This window comes from Populus alba, chromosome 19 (assembly GCF_005239225.2).
Source record: "Populus alba chromosome 19, ASM523922v2, whole genome shotgun sequence".
Taxonomy (NCBI): domain Eukaryota; kingdom Viridiplantae; phylum Streptophyta; class Magnoliopsida; order Malpighiales; family Salicaceae; genus Populus; species Populus alba.
This window is the reverse complement of record NC_133302.1, coordinates 3,333,581-3,342,007: the sequence shown is the minus strand read 5'-3', so window position 1 is coordinate 3,342,007 and position 8,427 is coordinate 3,333,581. Positions and strand designations below refer to the sequence as shown.

At 29.7% G+C, this 8,427-nt stretch overlaps 1 pseudogene; it reads left to right on the top strand.

Annotated features, from left to right (window-relative positions):
• Window positions 1–4,607: 4,607 nt before the first annotated feature.
• Window positions 4,608–7,123, top strand: LOC118053878 (terpene synthase 10-like; annotated as a pseudogene).
• The last annotated feature ends 1,304 nt before the right edge of the window (window positions 7,124–8,427 follow it).

The following is an 8,427-nucleotide window of genomic DNA, read 5'->3' as shown; positions in this document are numbered from 1 at the left end:
AAATTTTTTGTACGGGGTGTGACACAAATATGTGATAGCATGCATTTTTCAGGGTTTTAATAACCAATTTATTAAAGTTATGAGAACTAGTCTATATTTTAAAAATACCAAAACAAATATTTTGTTTTCTTTTAGTATCTAGGATTTATAAACTTATATGTAAGATATATTATCGATATTAAAAAAAATAGTTTTTTTATATATAGATATTAGAATAGTTAGGTTTTTATCCGATAAGAATAAGAATTCATATTTCATGCATGTCACTCTTACATTCAAATACAATATATATAATTCAAAATATAATTCTGTCTTAATCTGCTATTTCATGCATGTCACTTACATTCAAATACATATATATACATACACAAGTATACATTACACTAATTTGAAGCTCTAATTCAAATCAATCAATCCCAATGACATAAAACAAAAATTGGATTGATTTCTAAGTCTATGATTTCATAACCCCTCCACATATTTATAAACATGTGGTTTACATTCTATCTTTTCGAAAAATCAGATTCAAGGTTATTGCCAAACACTGTATAAGGTTCAATCTTATTTATAATTCTACTCAATCAATCAAAAGTGTTGAGCCGCCGTTTTACATGCATTTGGATTGTGAACTGCTTTTTTGCCCTTATAGATTACATTTCAAACAGGGAAGTCGCCTAAGTTTAAATTTTCATTTACCTCTCTCTCTCTCTCTGTGTGTTTGAGTAGTATATGATTTCATTAAATGCCATAGCCTGGCGGCATGAAAAATTACAAAGCCTGCCGCATATCGATTTTACAGGAACTACCAATCAAAGCAAAGTCCGTACAAAGAGGACAAAACATCAGATATAGTCTAAGAAAGCAACAATATAATCTACTCAAGATAACCATTACTTGCAAAGTCTAGGAGAAGCTTCCAAGAGTCTCCAATTTAATTTTTGGCATGAATCTAGACCTCTGAAGAGATGCACATTTAGCCTGATAGACATAATCTGAGAGATGAATCAAAACTAAGCAATGAAATCACTGGATCTGCGCACTCCTTGCTTAGCCATACAATCTGCCAGACTATTGGCTCTCTCTCTCTCTCTCTCTCTTCTCTCTCTCTCTATATATATATATATATATATATTTATATATATATATATATAATGCTCACTGTGTTTGAATCAATTCTACAAGTGGCCGATATGAAAGAGATTTCCTCACTTTTATACAGTACATTAGAAAATAATTCAAAACATTAAAAAAAAAAATCAATCATTGAATTTTGAAAGTTTTAAGATATTGGAAAGTGAATTCCGGGGAAATTGAATTCCGAGAAAAGTATTTTCTGATGTTTTGGTAGTGTAATGGAAAATAAGTTGGAAAATATTTTTCTAGTGTTTGGTTATATTTATGGAAAATGAGCTGGAAAATAACTTATTAATATTTTATTTTTCTCAAGTTTATTAAAATAATGAGGAACAAATCTTTATAAATTAAAAAGTTGAATGAGAATGAAATTGAAAAAAAATTCATAAATTATCTCAAATAAAATAAATAATAATCAAAATAATAGAGATCAAATCTAAAACATTAAAAAATAAAAGATGAAGAAATTAAAAATAATAATAATCAACATTTCATAAATTATTTCAAATAAAATAAGTAACAATCAAAAGAATGAGGACCAAATTTGATAGATAAAAAATTTCAATAAAAAAATGATAAGCATAAAAGCAAATAGCAATTATAAAAATAAGAACCAAAATTAATATAAAAATAAAAATTTTAAGAGATGAAATTGAAAATAAATATTCAAAACAAAATATATATAGCAATCAAAAGTTTGAGGATCAAATTTGATATCATCAGCAAAAAATGACTAGTACATTCGGGTTTCCTAGTGACCCTCAATTAAATACTAGGTGGCGACTCCCAACGAATCAAGCAAACGAAACGAAAAAAAATCATCAGCCAACGCTACGCGGGTGACGTGCAACATCCACAAAGCATTTATATATATAAAAATTTCTAATGATATGTTTTATAATATGTAATGCAATGTAATGTAAATATGGTCCATTATATTTTTATGTTTGTTGAGTTATTTTGAAAATTATAAATAAATGAAATATTGTAATTTAATAGCTTATCATATTACTAGCATTATATATATTAAAAAAATAATAATAAACCATTACACTATATATATAACATGTGGTCTACATTCTATCTTTGCGAAAATCAGATTCAAGATTATTGCCAAACACTGTATAAGGTTCAGTCTTATTTATAATTCCACTCAATCAATCAAAAGTTTTGATCATGGCCATCTATAAGCTAACTTTTCCTAGCAGGGAAGCCGCCTACGTTTTACACTGCGTTCAAATTTTCATGAACCACAGCATATTGATAGTTTGCTTCTCTCTCTCTCTCTATCTATCTCAAATGCTCACTGTGTTTGAATCAATGCTACAAGTGGCCGATATGAAAGATATACAGTACATTAGAAAATTAAAAATTTAGAAATAATTCAAAACATAAAAAAAAAAGTTCAATCATTGAAATTGTGAAAAATTATAACAAATTCAAAAAAACTTAAAAAGGGAAATTTCGAAATTACTCTTTGTTTTATGGCTCAAGCAAGGCAATTAAGGAAGCCTTAACAAAAAAAATCGAAATTTCTCTCCAAGCTTTAATTTTTTGGAAAATATGATCGTGGGGATGGAAATTTCATTATTTTAGACTAAATTATTTTTATTTAATTGTTAAAAAAAACTAATTTTATTTAGTTACATTAAATAGAAGTATATATCGTGGATTATGAATACTTACATTAAATTGTTAAAGCATTGATGGAATTATATAGACAGCATATATATGAAAAATAGAGAAAATGATTTTGTTCTTGAAAAGAGGGAAAAAAAATATATTAAATTATCATAGTTGATAATCTTGCCTCCAATAGTTTGACAATATTAAGGATTAGTTTCTGAAAATGGCAGAGCAGGAGAGAACATGAGAGGCTTGCAGTCTTGGAGCTAGAAGGATTTGTTCAGCATGTCTCCTCTTCAAAAGTCCTCTTGGTTCTTGAATATGGCTTGATTAGAAATAGAATTTTGCAATTGCCATCAACCACCATGGCATCGCTGACTTTGGGTCATTTTTTGTAACATTTCCAACAATTATAACATAATAAAATATTATAATTTAACAACTCATTATATTAAGAGTAAACCGTTACATAATTAAGAGTAATTATGCAAGAATCTAATTACAAAAGGTATCATAAAGACTAAATTTTAATTTTTATTGGACATGGAACAAAACATTTTAAAATAATTTTTTTTGAAAACTAGGGATTAAAAGGAATTTTGTCAAGACTTCAATTTCAAGCAAACAAAGTCATGTATTGAATCATTTCATTTTTATTTTTATTTTAAATTTCTCTGACGAAGTGCATGGATTTCTACTAATATCATAAATGGAGCATCCCGTAGGAACTGAGAGAGTCAAAATGAAATAAATTGTCTTTGAACATTCTCTTCAGTAATTAGATAATGCAAGAATTAAATAACTATTCAGAGTTTATCTATTTGAGTTTTAAATGATTGAAGATATTTGTTTTGCAACTTTCCCCTTGCTTTGCTCAATTTTCAGCCATGGATCCTCTGTCTCTAGGCCTGGGCCTCTGACTTGCCCAAGTAATAGAATGAATTTTAAAGAATACTAAGCATACTTTAACTATAAATGGGTCTCTTATTACTCATTAGGTTTTCATTTGGCCCAAGAAATTACTTTGAAATGTTGGTAAAAGGCTCGATCTCCACCTTAGCACCTACTCTTTCATCTTAAAAATCCATGGTTGGTATATTTTTTAGTAAATCTCTATATCACTTAGTTATTTCAGTGTAAATTATTTACATCTTTCATTTTCATTGTTGTAACACAATTTTTGATTCACTAAGATTTTCTTAAATGTTATTTTATTTTTATTATTATTCATAAAAATCCAAAAAAATTAAGAAAAAAGTTAAAAATTCAAAATATATTTTTCTCGAGTCAACCATATCTTTCCATAAAAACTAATTTTACCGGGTCAATACGGGTCAAACCATGTCGACCAAGGTACAAAATGAGTTTTCATGACGTTTCGGGTCAAAACCGAGTCCACCGGGTCAATACGGGTCAAACTATGTCGACCAAAGTAAAAAAATGAGTTTTCATGACGTTTCGGGTTAAAACCGTCATTTTCGATCAAAACCATCATTTTCCATAAAACCGATTTCACCAGGTCAATATGGGTCAAACCATGTCGACTAGGGTAAAAAATGGGTTTTCATGACGTTTCGGGTCAAAACCGTCATTTTCGGTCAAAATCATCGTTTTTTATCAAAACCGAGTCCACCGAGTTAATATAAGTCAAACCATGTCGACCGGGGTAAAAAATGATTTTTCAGGCTATTTCGGGTCAAGACCATCATTTTTCAATCAAAACCCGGTTAACTAGATTCAAGATTATTGCCAAACATCATTCTATCTTTTCGAAAATCAGATTCAAGATTATTGCCAATATAAGGTTCAATCTTATTTATAATTCTACTCAATCAAAAGTTTTGATCATGGCCATCTATAAGCTAACTTTTCTTAACAGGGAAGCCGCCTACGTTTTACCTGCATTTGGACTGTGACTACTCTTTTTCCCTTATAGATTACATTTCAAACAGGGAAGTCGCCTAAGTTTAAATTTTCACGTACTACTCCATATTGATAGTCTGCTTCGCTCTCTCTCTCTCTCTCTCTCTCTCTCTCTCTCTCTCTCTCTCTCTCTCTCTCTCTATCTATCTATCTAACTATCTCAAATGCTCACTGTGTTTGAATCAATTCTACAAGTGGCCGATATGAAAGAGATTTCCTCACTTTTATACAGTACATTAGAGAATTCAAAATATAGAAATAATTCAAAACATTAAAAAAAATCAATCATTGAAATTTTGAAAGTTTTTAAGATATTAAGAAATTAAAAAAAAAACTTAAACAGGGACAGGCTGGTGGAGAATTTCTTATGGACTGTGGGGGTCATATTTGAACCTCAGTTTGGTAATTGCAGGAGAATGCTAACAAAAGTTAATTCACTTATAACAACAATTGATGATGTTTATGATGTCTATGGTACCTTAGATGAGCTTGAGCTATTCACAGATGCCGTTGTAAGGTTTGTGCAGCACCTATTTCTTGGCCTCTGGGGCACATTTATAATGCTATATATTAGAATTTGCTCACTTGTTTTTTTTCTTCTTTTATAAAAAAAAAAAATTAATTAAAAATATTTTTATGTTCGCATTTCAGATGGGATCTTAGTTTCATGGATCGGCTTCCGGACTATATGAAATTATGTTTTCTCGTGTTGTATAATTCAGTTAACCAAATGGCTTATGATATTCTTAAATATCAAGGAGTAGACATCCTACCTTACTTGAAGAAAACGGTATTTGCTTATTTTTTAATTTTAGTGTTATTTTCATAGTTGTCAAATCTGGTTTAAGGTTTGAATTAATTTGATCATTCGATGAATCTTGGTTTATCTTTGTTTTTCTAATGTTTTTGAAAATAATTCATTGGTTTTGGCCAGATTATATTTGAATTTGATGTAATCAATTAGGTTATAAATCAACCTTCGAGATCAATGTTAAAAACATTTTAAAATAAAATCTAACTCTAGTTAGATTCTAGGTCCCTAGATTGATGAGGAGGCTAGGCTAGATTTGATAAAACAATTAATAAAAAACCCAACTAAAGTTAGATTCTGAATTAGATAGTTATTTTTCAAATATGCTCTCTTCATTTTTGCACCTTTTTCTTTTTGGGAATATAAGACCATGGTTAATTTTCAGTGGGCGGACTTATGTAAATCATATTTATTGGAGGCTAAGTGGTACTTCAGTGGATATACACCAACTCTTCAAGAATACATGGATAATGCATGGATTTCAATTTCAGCACCAGTGATTCTAGTTCATGCATATTTTTATGTTTCCAATCCAACAACAGAGGAGGCCTCACAATTCATGGAGGAATACCCAGATATAAGTCGATGGTCATCCATGATTTTACGCCTTGCTGATGATCTTGGAACCTCCTCGGTATGCTAGACTTCTGCCTCTCCTTTACATAGTTTCCTCTCCTAGATATATGGTTCCAGTTCAGTTCCTAAATATCATGTTATTCAATCATTTGTTGGTAAATAGAGCAGTTAATGCTCACTTTCTCGTAACTTAAATAAAAAGGTCGAGCAAAATTATTTTTTAACATTCTCTTCAGTAATTAGATAATGCGAGAATTAATCTCTCTTTCCATCAGTGGATTCTGTAAATTCTATTTCAACTAACAGTCAAATCAAACAAGTTAAATAAGTAGAGTTTATCTATTTGAGTTTTAAATGATTGAAGATATTTGTTTTGCAACTTTCCCTTGCTTTGCTCAATTTTCAGCCATGGATCCTCTGTCTCTGGGCCTGGGCCTCTGACTTGCCCAAGTAATACAATGAATTTTAAGGCATATTATGCATACTTTAATTATAAATGGGTCTCTTATTACTCATTAGGTTTTCATTTGGCCCAATAAATTACTTTTGAAATGTTGGTAAAAGGCTCGATCTCCACCTTAGCACCTACTCTTTCATCTTAAAAATCCATGGCTGGTATATTTTTTAGTAAATCTCTATATCAATTAGTTATTTCAGTGTGTAAATTATTTACATCTTTCATTTTCATATTGGTAAAAATGGTTATTTGTGATGGTTTTTTTTCTTAGTATTTATACTAATTTTTTATTTCTTACTTACAAGATAAATTAAAAAGAGGAGATGTTTCTAAATCAATTTAGTGTTACATGTATGAAATAAAATCTTTAAAAGAAGAAGCTCGTGAATAAATAAGAAATTTAATTAGCAATGCATGGAAAAAATATATATATCAATTTGCTAATCCCCATATCTCCCAAGCTTATATTAGTGTCAGTGTTGCAATGAACCTTGCTCGAATGGCACAATGCATGTACCAATATGGAGATGGGTATGGTGTCGTACATCTTGAGACCCAAAGATCGGGTGAAATCTTTACTTATTAAGCCTTTATAATTTCATAATAAAAGGGAAGGATTTGTTTGATACAATTCCACATGAGAGCGTTCTACATCTCTTCTGAACATTGAAAGTGTTGCTTAGTGTGTAAAATGATTTGATTCCAACATTGCTGTTTTCCTCCATTAATGAAAAAACTCAATTATCAAATAATCAGATGTTATCAAATAATTTCATGATAAAAAGGAAGGATTTGTTTGATACAATAGCTCATAGATGGTGTTTTTTTTAAACCTTTTAGAACACAACAGTGAAGTAGTTTTAATTTTTTAATTTTTTTTTTATAACTTGGAAGTAATTATTATTTAGGATGGGCAGATGATATAATATATTGGCTAGATAGTGTCATAACTAGGATGACCCAAGCTTATATATGTGAATTTTATTTATTCAACTCTCTAAAGATTTGTCACACGGCGACCATTAGATAAATAACTAATATGATAGTTGTAGGTTTGATGAATACTACAATTTTGCTAAGATAAATACAAAATATATAATATGATATCAGATAACATATCAAAATATATAATATGATATCAGAAACCCTTTAAAAAAGTACAAAATCTAGCTAATAGAAACCCTTTAGGTCACCTTCATAAGAATTGAGACCTTCCTTTTCAGGACATAAAAAAATTATTTCTTTTAGTTCCGGTGGTTTCCTCCTCTCTTTACTAAGGGTTTTTTTTTTTTTTTTTTTTTTTTTTTTTACCTCAGTGCTGTACACCTCATTGCTCCTTCTCACCATATGCTGTAAAGAAATAATTCTTAGATGGTCATCATAAGTAGGATGAATTACATCTTGGAACTTCATCACCGAAACAACGTGGCAAAAAGAATCTAACAAAAAGTGGATGAATTGCTTTGCGTGTCAAAATAGATTTGTACCATGTTTTTGAATTCAAGTGCTAATTGATCATATTCAGCTTAGATGATATCATGTGAAGCAATTCCTCCACTTTTTGTTATGTAGATCTTTCTCTCTCCAAATCCAATCTTACTATATATATATAGTAATTAGGAGATCAAATCTTATCCTCTCAATACTTATCATTCAACTAATTAATAACTTTATTTAGCATAAATCCATTATAAACTCACGAAAAGAACCTAACATCCTCCTGAATTCCTTAGCCGACACTCTCGTACACTGCTAAATCATTGAAAAAGTCAGTAGAAGATCTGAAGTTAGCATCTATAACAGTGCCTTAAAATTGAGAAAGAGAAAGGTTTATCTCTTTACTATATGTTCCATTATATAAAACAACTAAAAAAAGGTGGGTGTTAACTATACATTCCAA